Genomic DNA, 12711 nt, shown 5'->3' with positions numbered 1-12711 from the left:
CTATTTCCTGCCTTGGAGGCACACTTTCTTGAACCTGCTGCTCTGTGGATACAGGGGACTCAACCATTTTCTCTTGCTATTCTGTCTGTTCCTTCTACTGTTTTGCTGTCAGGAGTGTCTGCTCCTGCTCCATTTCTTTCCCCTTATCTGTGCTAGCTGCTGGAGTAGTGGTTTGAGCTGCTTGCTGGGGAGCTGTAGAAGATGAGGCAGCTGCTCCGAGTTGAGTATGAGGAAGAGAAAAAACCTGCCCACAATATTCCAAGTCAGCTTGCTTCTCAAGTGTCTTTGCTACTTTTTGTGCTATTTCCTCTTTAGAACTTGCTTCTTCTAGGGTGCCCTCTTTCCATTCTAATTGATTTGCATATTTTTCAATATGTGGTAACCTGATATGATCATAGCTAGCCAATTTATACTTGACCCTTCTAAGACTAATGAAGTGATTGGGGTCATAGGGTGACCAGAGGAAACTAGTTTGCAACTTGAAGCGTTGCAGGATCTTATCTGCTTCTTTCCATGCCTCTTCCCTTTTATTGTAAATAAATGGGCCTAGCTGGTTTTTGACTTTGAGCTGTGCCTTTTTATTTTTGCTGTGGAAATGGGTCATGTCTACATTTCCAAACTGTCTGAAATACTCTAAGGCAAAGAGTCTCATAGGGACATATCTTGGTAGCCTGTATGGGGCTAACTCACAACCATATATCCTGATCACTGTATGGTGTTGGTAGAAGTACCAATCCCCAATGATGTAGGCCTTTGAGAGCTAGAGGATTCTTTGCATGTCATCTGTCAATATTGGAGGAGGAGAACTCAACAGCAAGGACATGGCTGGATGGATGAAAAGGTCTATGAATTCACAGTAGCTATATGGTGAAAAAGGGGTGTGATGAAAGATTGAAGACCAAAATACCACAGACCTTTGGTTCCCCTGGGCATCAAACTTCTTGAGAGTAATAGGGAAGCTGTCACGCTGATTAAATAGGAACAAGTGATAGATGTAAGAAGTGTATATAAACACCCTTTCCCTCTCTAAATTCATCAATTGCTCGTGAATTTTGTTGGAAATGAATGCAGCATAATCATAGTGAACCGAAGGAGGCTTTCCAGGGGAGAAGACAGACATCATAGCCAGAATGGTTTCATCAACATCTTCAGTTGACCTGTAACCTAGGACATAACTGATCATATCCACAAGAATCTTGCCCAACTCATTGAGATATGCATTTCCAATAGGAGGAGACCTCACAGTTTGAGAGCCTGATTGAATGAATAGTTGATTAATCTTTACAATTTGGGCATTGGACAGCTTGCCTCCTTGGTCTATCAAGTGCATCAAGGATAGAGGAGTCAATGGCTTTGTAGTGTGAAAGTGCAGCATTTGATTTATAGCCTCAGGGGTGACATAGAACAAGACTGAGCCTGAGGGACTGAGGACAGCTCTCTGACATGGATCATAATTGGCACTGCATCGATGGATTAAATCTGGGAGGACATTGACTTGAGGAAGATTGAAAATGGGCAAATTGGAGTCCAAAATCCCTAGAATATTAGTTCCATTGAGATGTTTAGCTTTTAGCTCATTGATTAAATGAATATGATGCTTGCTGTAATCTGGGATTACTTCTGCCATCTGGTAGTCTCTATCAGCCAGGGGCTGCCATTCTAGCTCTCTGTGTGGGGCATTTAAAGGTGGAATGTTTAGAGCTACAGGGGCTTCCATGGTCCACTGATACTTGGAATTGGATTTGAACTTGATTTTTTGGGCACAACGATACAGAGCAGTGAATTTCCAATGAGGGGGCAATTTTCAGAGAGGACAAGGTAGACAGAGGAGAAACTGAGTTGAAATGCTCCAGGGAGATATTCAAATGAGCAAATGCTGGGTTTGAGGGTGGCCTTCCTGGTGGATTTGTCTAGCAAAGGTTTAGATTTGCGAATGCGCAAACAAACAGTGAATTTATGGTAATTTGGCTCAATGCGGAAACTCTGTAGGTGAATTCGGCCTTACAGTGGGAAATGAAACGCTGGTCACCGAGGATTTTCTGGTAATTACAGTGTTTTCTCTTGTTTCTTGCTTATTTTGGTGAATTATGCAAAAACCACGGTACACAGAGGGATACCGATAAATACCTGGGTTTACTATGACAATGGCGTTGACATGCAGGTGAATCCATGGCGCCAGCAGCAAGGAAATAGTGTTGAAGGTTGGTGAGCAAGTGACATAATCGCTCATGCAGGAGCACAGTAGCTTTTTTTGGAAACAATATGGAAAAACATGTTTTCGGGCAAAAATATGGAAAATTTGGCCTTTGGCACCTTTTTCCGGATGACGTCAGCATGACATCATAGGTGGGGTCAGGTACAGAGTGGTGACGTGGAGGCTTGTAAGTGGTACACGTGGATGGGTGACGTGGCAGACAGTTGGAGCAGTGGCGGGTCGGGCGCTGACATGATGCTGATTCGGCAACGACTTGGAGTTGACGTAGGGGCGACGTGGCCAGCGGTAAACGGAAGGTGGTAAGCGGTAATATCAGACCATTTAAGGTACGGGCACGGTTTTGGCCGGAGGCCGCCCGATACAACCCAGGAGTGACGCGTGTCCGAGCCCTGACATCACCCTCTGACAGATTTCGGGCGCTAACGTACAGGCATCGGGGGTGGTCCGATATTGCTGTGGGCCGTCGGATGGGAGGGCTCTTATCCGATGGTCGACGGGGAGCGGAGGTGATCGGACAATATGGCGGGGAGTGGACAATAAACAAATGATATTTGTGGAAAGGCGCGCCAGGTACAAAACTTAGGACAATGGCGGATTTGTGGGTTTTGTAATGTTTTTTAGAACAAATGGGTTTTCATGTATTTGTTGGTGAAATGCGCTTGCGCTGTTAAATCAACCAGATGTCAATTTAATCCCAAAATAGACCCTTTAGCGCGCTTTTGCCTTAGCGCTAAAACTCCTTTGTGCTCCGACCCTTTGGGACTTAAGGCTATATCGCCTAGGGGAAGGGGGAATACATATTTTTGGGTTTTTTTTATACACAATAGTGATATAGTAATAGGGAAAAGGGGAAGATAGGGAGTTAAGTAATAATAGAGTTAGTAGTTAGTATTGGATGGGAGATATGGAAGAGAGGAGGCGAACACTAAGTTTTTAGGGAACAAACTTAGTCAGGAGAGTAGATCAAAATGAAAAGATTTTTACACAAGAAATGTGGCTCTTCTATACAACAAGGATCAACAAAAGAGTTTGACTTCTCTTATGATCAGAGGTGATAGTGGGATGTTAGAAAGGGGTTTGATAGGGAATGATTGGGTAATTAGACATGCTTCACTTTACTGTCACCAAAATACTGGATAGGTTGATGTGCTCTGGCCAATATCTGTTTTCTCTGTTTGGGCCACCAATATGAAAGAAATCATGCTTCTGCAACCCCATCTACCTACCCATTCTATTGCCTAGCATTTTTTATTACTTCAGGGAGGGTGCACTTAGACTTGCAAACCCTCATGTGCCCTTTTCTTTTCTTTTGGCATTTCCTTTTGATTTTCTATCTAAGGCTAGCCTTATTACTTCCAAGGCCCCAGATTAAGCAGTTGGGAACCTTCATTCTCTACCTAACTACTAATCTGCCAAGATTGAACAGTTTGGACAGATTTCTTTCTCTAATCTACAACAAAAATTGAAATATGGCATGACCCAGTTTAGACTGTTGGATCACCCATTCAGAAGTAGGACATGCATCAAACAACTGTAGATAGGTGTTTTCCACAAAAATATGAGACCTTTGCATCACCAAAGTAGAGCATATTTGGAACTTCCCCTGCCAATCATGAAAAATGAAACCTATTGATATAGGTAGCAAACACAAGGTATACGCTAGTTACTCTAAACACAGTTGCGTATACACGCAAGTTGCATTAAGAGAACTAGTGTATATAAATTTTTTTATGGAAATGAAATATTGTTAACTTGCTAATATTGATTCACCCCCCACTCTCAGTATTATTTCCAACAATTGGTATTAGAGCAGGTCCTTTAGAAGAAGCTTGATCACTTGACGGAAGATTTATCATCATGGGCAGCTACGAAAGAGAGGGATCCATTAGACCACCAATCTTTGATGGGAGAAACTTCATCTATTGGAAGGTAAGAACCACAACCTATCTTCAATCTCTTGGAACAGATGTTTGGGAAATCGTGGAAGGAGGATATACATTTCCATCAACAATTCCTATAGATACGATAGGTAAAAAGCAGTATGAAACAAATGCCAAGGCTGTCAATACACTATTGGGGAGTTTGTCACAATTAGAATTTGTCAAGGTTATGAAGCTCAAAACCACCAAAGAAATATGGGACAAGATTGTTCTAAGCTATGAAGTAGACAATCAGATAAAACATGCAAAACTACAATCTCTCATAATTCAATATGAAACTCTCAAAATGCACAATGATGAAAGTATAGCTCATTACTTCTTATGTATAGATGAGATTGTTAATCACATGAAAAAATTCAGTGAAGAGATAAAAGAAGTTACTTTAGTTGAAAATGTTTTAAGATCCTTGTCTTCTAAGTTTGAATCAAAAGTTTCTTCCATAGAAGAAAAGCAGGATCTTAGGAGTATGACTATGACACAGCTACACAGAATCCTAATTGCTGTTGAAATGAGAAAAGGAGGTCCATCAGATATGAGAGAAGCTACATTCAAGGATTCACGAAGAGAAGAGCTCAATGAATTGGGACACATTTCAGAAGGAGAGGAAGAAGCAAACTTTGTCAAAAACCTTCAACGAGGTTCTGGAAGATTCAGAGGTAAACTACCTTTAAAATGCTTTGCTTGTGGAAGAGTTGGTCATTATGCAACCAAATTTCCTCATAAAGATAAGCTTGATAAAGGCAAGGAACCAGCAAAATGGAATAGAAAACAGAATGTAAGTAAGAAGAGCTACTATACGCATGAAGATAGCAATGGTTTATCAAATAATGATGAAGATGAATATGGTAATGATTATGGACTTTTGATGGCTTTTGAAGATGGTGATTTCTTGGATGCTTTAGATGAAGATGGTCTCTATGAAGAAATTCCTAAACTTAAAATCTATTTAGAAGAAAAGAGTATGATTAGAGATACTCTAACATTCCAACTTGCTGAAAGGGAAAAGCACAATGAAAAGTTAGAATGTGAAATTGTGGGTCTAAGAAAAGATATTGAGAAAACAAAATCTCTCAATCTTATATTTGCGAAAGGATTAGAAACTTTAGATGAAATTATCAAAGTGTAGCATTCTCCTATGATAAAGACAGGTCTTGGATATACTAAAGAAGTAGCTCAAGTACAGAAGCCATCAACCTCCAAAAGCTATCTTTATGCAGCAAGGAGAAGTGAACAGGTTGACAATCGTTAGCAATGGCATAAAGTAGATCACTAGGTAAATCAGGTGCAATCTACGTCAAGGATGAACAGAAGCTATAACCAACCTTAGGTAAATCATTCTCAATTTACTTCAAGAATGAATGTCAATGGAAACTACAATCACCAAGTCAGTAGATTCGATAATCGCACGAATTTCTTTAATGGCCAATGTTTTTCATGTCATAACTTTGGACACAAAGCTACTCAATGTGTTTCTTACAAGACCATCATGACTAGAGAAGCACAAAATCAAAGGAATGTGACTGGGATAATGAAAAGGACCTACAATAACTTTTCTGCTCTTGAAAATGAAATAGAATGTTCTATCTGTAATAACTTCGGTCATGAAGATTCTGAATGCAGGAGTAAATTTTGGCAAACATCTCAGAAGGAGCAAGATTCATTGCATCCCAAAACATGGAGAAAGAATGAACCACAAATAGAAAGATGTGGTATAGCCTTGTATGCAGAAGGATAAGAAAATCAGTGGTACATCGACAGTGGATGCTTGAAACACATGACAAGTGATAAAAAAAAACTTCAGTCATATAATGCCTTAGAAAGGGAAAAGAAGGTCTCATTTGGTAATGAAACTCCTTTAGTCATAAAAGGTAAAGGCTCCATTCTCTTAAAAGAAAAATTTAAAGCTGGGAATGTTATGTATGTAGATGGTCTAAAGCATAATCTATTGAGTGTCAATCAAATGTGTGAACAAGGAAATGAGGTAGTATTTTGATCAAATGGATGTGTTTTTCTTGAGCTTGATACAAGAGAAACAATTATCAAAGGTGTAGGAACTCCAAGCAACCTGTACATACTCAAGGGGGGACAACAATAGTGCTACCTAAGCAAAAACGATGAACATTGGTTATGGCACAAAAGATTGGGGAATCTAAGTTTCTTTCAAATAAGAAAAGCATGCTGATACCTGGCTATTCGTGATCTTCCTGATATTATCATTCGAGAGAATACAATATGCAAATAATGTAAATTTGGTAACCAAACCAGAGCACATTTCCCTGAGAAGGAACGATCAGCTACTAAGCCTCTTGAACTTGTTCACACTGATTTATGTGGTGCATCTAGGAAAAAATCACCTCGTGGAGAAGAATAATTTATATTTTTCAATGACGACTTTTCTAGAATGTGTTGGATAGGACTTCTAAAGCATAAAGATGAAGCTTTCGAAAAGTTCAAAGCCTTGGTTGAAAATGAATCAAATCGTAAAATCAAATGCCTCAGGTCTGATCAAGGAGGGGAATTTACCTCGGATGAATTCTTCGACTTTTGTGAAGAACATGGAATAAGAAGGAAATTCTCTACAGCAAGAACTCCTCAGCAAAATGGAGTGGTAGAAAGGATGAACAAAATTGTTCAACAAATGGCTCATGCTATGCTAGATGAGTTTGGAACTCCTGCAACCTTCTGGGGTGAAGCTGGATTTGCTGCCATCACTATTCTCAACAAAACAAATGTATAGGTAAACAACACACAAACTCCACATGAACTTTGGTATGGTAAGACTCCTACTATAAAATACTTCAAAGTTCTTGGAAGCAAATATTACATCAAAAGGATTGATGAAAAACTTGGCAAGTTTGAACCCAAATTAGATGAAGGCATTCTCCTTGGTTACTCTTCCCGAAGTAAAGGATATAAGTGTTATAATAAAAGACTTGGGAAAATTGTTGAAAGTATTGATGTTGTGGTTGATGAAGTAGGAAAAAATCCAAAGCAGGTAAAAACCAAAGATTATGAAGAAGATGAGGACTATCCTTCCACATCAAATTAGACTAATTTTGAAGAAGAAACCAATGAGGCACCAGAAGAATAGATAAGGGTAGAAGAAAAGACTCCATCCAGGTATGTTCAGAAGAATCATCCAGAGACTCAAATTTTGGGGCAGAAAGAGGCAGGTGTGCAGACAAGAAGAACTATTACAGAAGCTTTAAGCTATCTAGCATTGCTTTCCTGCATCGAACTGGAAAATGTAAATGAAGCATGCAAAGATGAATGTTGGGTTAAGGCCATGAATGAAGAGCTTAAGTAGATTGAAAAGAATAATACTTGGGAATTGGTTCCTGGACCTAATGATAAGAATGTCATAGAAATCAAATGGATATTAAAAAAAAAGCTGAATGAAAATGGAGAAGTTATTAGAAACAAGGCCAGACTTGTTTGTAAAGGGTATGCTTAACTAGAAGGTATAGATTTTGAAGAAACTTTTGCACCTGTTGCTAGACTTGAAGCCATAAGAATTTTCCTTGCTCTTTCTAGCTTTCAGAAGTTCAAAGTATATCAAATGGATGTGAAATCTGCCTTTCTTAATGGAGACTTAGAAGAAGAAGTATATATTGAACAACCAGACGGATTCATCCTTGGAAATGATCCAAAACTTATATGCAGACTCAAAAAGGCTCTCTATGGTCTAAAACAAACTCCAAGGGCTTGGTATTATCGTCTTGACAAATACCTTCATCAACAAGGCTTTTCAAAAGGATCGACTGATAGCAATCTATATATAAAAATTGACAATGATAAATTGCTAATACTTGTTGTGTATGTTGATGATATCATTTTTGGTAGCAATGAAGAAACCATGAGTCAAAACTTTGCTTTGGTAATGCAGAAAGAATTTGAAATGTTCCCGCTTGGTGAGCTCACATATTTTCTTGGTTTACAAGTTAACAAAATAAAGATGGTATTTTTCTATCACAAACCAAGCACCTCAAGCAGATCTTAAAGAAATATGGCATGGAAGATTCTAAACCAGTATGTACCCCTATGGTAATAGGATGCAGCCTCAACGCAAATGATGAATCAGCAATAGTACATCAACCAACCTACAGATCCAAGATTGGTAGTATGCTCTATCTAACAGGTACCCGACCAGACATCATGCATGCAGTGGGAATAGTTAGAAGATTTCAAGCAAATCCAAAGGAAGCACACCTTCAGGCAGTCAAAAGGATTTTCAAATATCTTCAAGGGACACAAAACTTTAGTTTATGGTATCCTAGGGATACAGATCTTACACTTCATGCATATACAGACACAAATTGGGTAGGAAGCGTGGATGATAGAAAAAGCACTAGTGGTGGTGCATTCTATATGGGTTCCAGATTAGTATCTTGGTTCAGCAAGAAACAAATTTCAATTGCATTATCTAAAACTGAAGCAGAATATGTGGCTCCTGCATCTTGTTGCACACAACTCCTTTGGAGTATGTTCCCTCCAAAGAACAAGCTGTTGATATATTCACCAAACCACTACCTAGAGATACATTTGAATAACTTAGGTAGGAGCTGGGAGTAGTTGATGCATCATCTTGCTATTCAAACCTATCTGATTTAGAGAAAAGTGGTTGTACGCGAGTTTCATGAAGCATATTCGTATACATACGCTGGTTGCTGTGGATATAGTCGCATATATGTTGGTTTGAAGAAAAATAGTGGGTTAGACTCAGGATGAAAAGAGTCTGATATGGGTCTGACATAGACCATCTAGCACAGGTTCAAGGGGGGCATATACTTCTAATAATACATTGTTGGCATTATCTTAGAACATCTTGGTACAACTTCACAATTGTTTTTGATTCAGGTGGAATAGGTGCATAGGGAGATCATTCTTGTTGATGGTGTTTGACAGATGCTGCTGATGATAGTTGCTGATAACTATCTTGTTTTAGATATTTTGTCTCTATGTCATGTATATATTTTATTATCAAGGTCATGTAACAACCTATTTTGTTTCCCCACTATTCCTGGGATGGATGATGTAATGCTCTTGTTTTATCATGTATAAACTTTTAGTATATCCCCACTTGGTTAGGTGGATGAGTCAATCTTGGTATATCCCCACTTGGTTGGGAGATGGATGTGTGTATGATTCTTTGGTGATAGGAACGTCATTTATGATGTATATAGTCATGTTCTTCTTGTAGAACATATTTTTGCAGACCTTGCTTATAGTTAGGGGGATCATGAATAGAAAACTTCAGCATATCAAAGAATTCAGCATGTACTCATGGGGAGCATAACCCTTTTCCCTTGATGACAAAGGGGGAGAGTGACTTGGGGTTGCCATCAAGTCTAAAGGGGGAGATTATTGGCATTATGACACAAGTGTTGTCCTTGATGGAAACTCACTCAGATGATAGATCATAGTTCAGACTCTCAGAATGAAGGAAAAAAAGATATACGCAGGTTCCCCTTGACTAAGCCGCATATACACGCGGGTTCGCCAATCAAAAGGTGCGTATGCATATAAATGCACTTTCACGTAAGGAAAGGCATGTAAATGTTGAAGAATTTGGTTTTGGTCCATGTTATTTGGATCATGGTGTTTTGACCCATGGTATTGGTCCAAGGTATCTTGTCCGAAGTGTTGACCCTAGATAATTGGTCTAAGGTATTGTTTCTAAGTGGTTTTGGACCATGGTATTGAGTAAGGCCTAAGAATATAGAAGGAGGAGGAGATCCTTAGGCAAATGTAATCAAGCATTGAATATCTAATGAAGAGCATGATCTAGAATACTAGTCATTGGGTTATGGTGCATAGCTGGATCTGAATCAAGAAAGAACCTGAGCGCTTGAAGAAGAATAAGTTCTATTGATTGGTCAAGATCTTAAGGCTTGAAGAGAAGTATCTTTATGTGGTTTTGATCTTTTATCTAAATAATTGGTGCATGTCATAACCTGTAAATCTGATGATTTGGGTATAACTGATGTCTGAATAGTTGTAAAGGTTAAATCATCTTTTACAGATCTGTATGCAGGTTCATTACAGCAAGTGAGCATATACACGTTGGTTCAACATTTCAAAATAGCGTATACACAGGTTTGTCTTGAGGAAAGTGCGTATGCATGCAGTTTAGACACATTGAAGTAGCGTGCACCTCATAAAATATGTTTTAGCTACTTCTATTTGCTGTTGCAGTGTTCTGGGTACTGGATTGGGTTCTTGTTACTGTTACTATATTTTGGTCACAACATTTAGAAAAGTGATTGTTTGATTCAGTTTTGGTTGGTACAAAGGAGATTGGTTGATGCAGACATATTTGATGTTTGATTGATGTTATTGATGGATCCAGTCTAAAAATTTATGAAACGTGGTCCCTGGAAGAAAAGATAAGGTTGTAGCCTTCTGTAGGTCAGCACCTACGTACTAGTAAACACATCAACTAGTACAAGAGCTAGGCGGTTGTAGCTCCATTCCAGGAGAAGCTGGAGAACGAGAGAAGGTTGTAGCCTTCTGCAGGTAGAAGCCTGCATACTGGTATAAGATTGCACCAGTAAAAAAATTTGTAAAAAGAAGTTTCTTATTAAATAAAGTTTGAGACGATTGCAGCAGGTGGTTTTCACCCACATTGGGTTTCCACATTATATCTTGTGTTCATGTGTTTGATTGCCTGTTTTGTTTACTGCATTTGATTACTATTTATATGGTTCTGATACACAGATTAAGGATCAACTAACTAAATTATAAGTTTGCAAGGTATATACTGGTTGCTCTAAGCACTGTTGCATGTACACGCAAGTTGCATTAACAGAAGTAGCGTATATAAATTTGTTTATGGAAATGAAATATTGCTAACTTGCTAATACTAATTCACCCCCAAACCCCCTAGTATTATTTCCAACATAATTGAGGAAGAAGAAGTGTACATAAAGCTACCTCCGAGCTTTAAGGTACATGAGAAGAAGTCGCATGATTGAAGAAGGCTTTGTGTGATCACAAACAAATACTTTAGGCTCGGTATTCTTGGAATGATGGATATATGATAAGTCTTGGTTGATATTATTATTATATAATTTGTTTTTGATGAAATAAGAATGATTTATGTGTGATATGGAGGAATTGAGGCAAAATTATTTGCTTTTGTAACAAAGGGAGTTGTCAAAGAGCCTTGTTTAAGCTTCAAGATGAAGTTGTTCTCTGAGTTCAATATGATGAACTATCATTGGTAGGCTAGATAATTGATATGCTAGAAAGTAGTAGTGGTAGAGGGAGTAGCCAAGATTGCCACAAAAAGGTTGTTTCAGAAAGAACACCCAATTAGGGTATCCATAAAGTAGCCATGAGGGTAAACCCAATGAAGGAATTTGATCAGTCTATGGTTGAGCCAAGGAATATCACTCGACATGTGTTGAAGTATCAGCATGGTACAATTGGTCATGGCATAGTGATACACCACATACAGTGAAGTACAACTGAAAGGATTCACATATTTAGATCATGTAGAGAGTGCAAAAGGCTATTGCCTTAGTTTGGTCTCTGATGAGAAGGACGCAGACACATGTTGCACTCAGTACTGTAGAAGTCGAGTATATTGCAGCTTGGTTGGTGAGTTTTGAAGTAGTATAGCTTTAGAAGCTACTTGCAAAATTGTCTTAATCAAGTGCAAGTGATGACCATGATGACAAGTTGAAGCACAATGAGATGGCCTCAATACTATTCATTAGTCAAGAAAATTGCTGACAAAACCTCCATTCCAAGATGAAGTTTGAATACTGCAAGGAAAACCTTGGATTGATCAATCATGCCTCTCTCAACAAGAGGGAGTGTTCAAATTGTAGCATCAAGGACAATCATTTTCCCTAGGTCAGGTTGACCAGGATTAGGGAAGATGGTCCAAAGTATTGATAGCGTCATGGATAAAAATTATCCCTATGTTAATTATACTGACTAGATTAGGGAGAATCATTGAGTAAAGGAAAAGCATTCTTCATGTCTCGAGTATGTTGATCGAAATTAGGAAGAATGGTCCTAGAGGCCCAAAATCATTCAATTGAGTGGGTTCCTTTCAATATCAGGCTCAGATTACTCTCTAGATAGGTGAGTGAGCTTATTTAACGTCATGGCCTAGAATGAGGCCCTTATATTTGGTATCGGATGCTCAAATGGATTAATCATTTTTATGGTTTCATCGTGAATCAAAGAGATTGACAAGGATGATGGTGAATCAAGACTAGTTAGTATACCATGGGTCAGAGGTCCCAACCAAAATCATGGTGACTAGTTGATGCTAATGATTTACCATGTGTCACAATTGTTGACCAGATTATGGTAATTACATGATGTTTTTCATTTACCATGTGTCATAGTTGTTGACTAGATTATGGTAATTGGTTGATGCTATTGATTTCCCAAGTGTCATAGTTGTTGACCTGATTATGGTAATTGGATGGTTTTGATATTGATGATTTGTTATAACTATTACTTAGAGAAATTTGTAAACTTGAGAAAATATATATAAGCATTATGAATACCTCCCTAGCTAAGAGGGAGTGTTGAATT

Source organism: Pinus tabuliformis, chromosome 3_1 (assembly GCF_031772625.1).
Source record: "Pinus tabuliformis cultivar Carrire ecotype Pingquan chromosome 3_1, CPIR1, whole genome shotgun sequence".
NCBI classification, from domain to species: domain Eukaryota; kingdom Viridiplantae; phylum Streptophyta; class Pinopsida; order Pinales; family Pinaceae; genus Pinus; species Pinus tabuliformis.
This window is presented reverse-complemented; position numbering follows the sequence as displayed.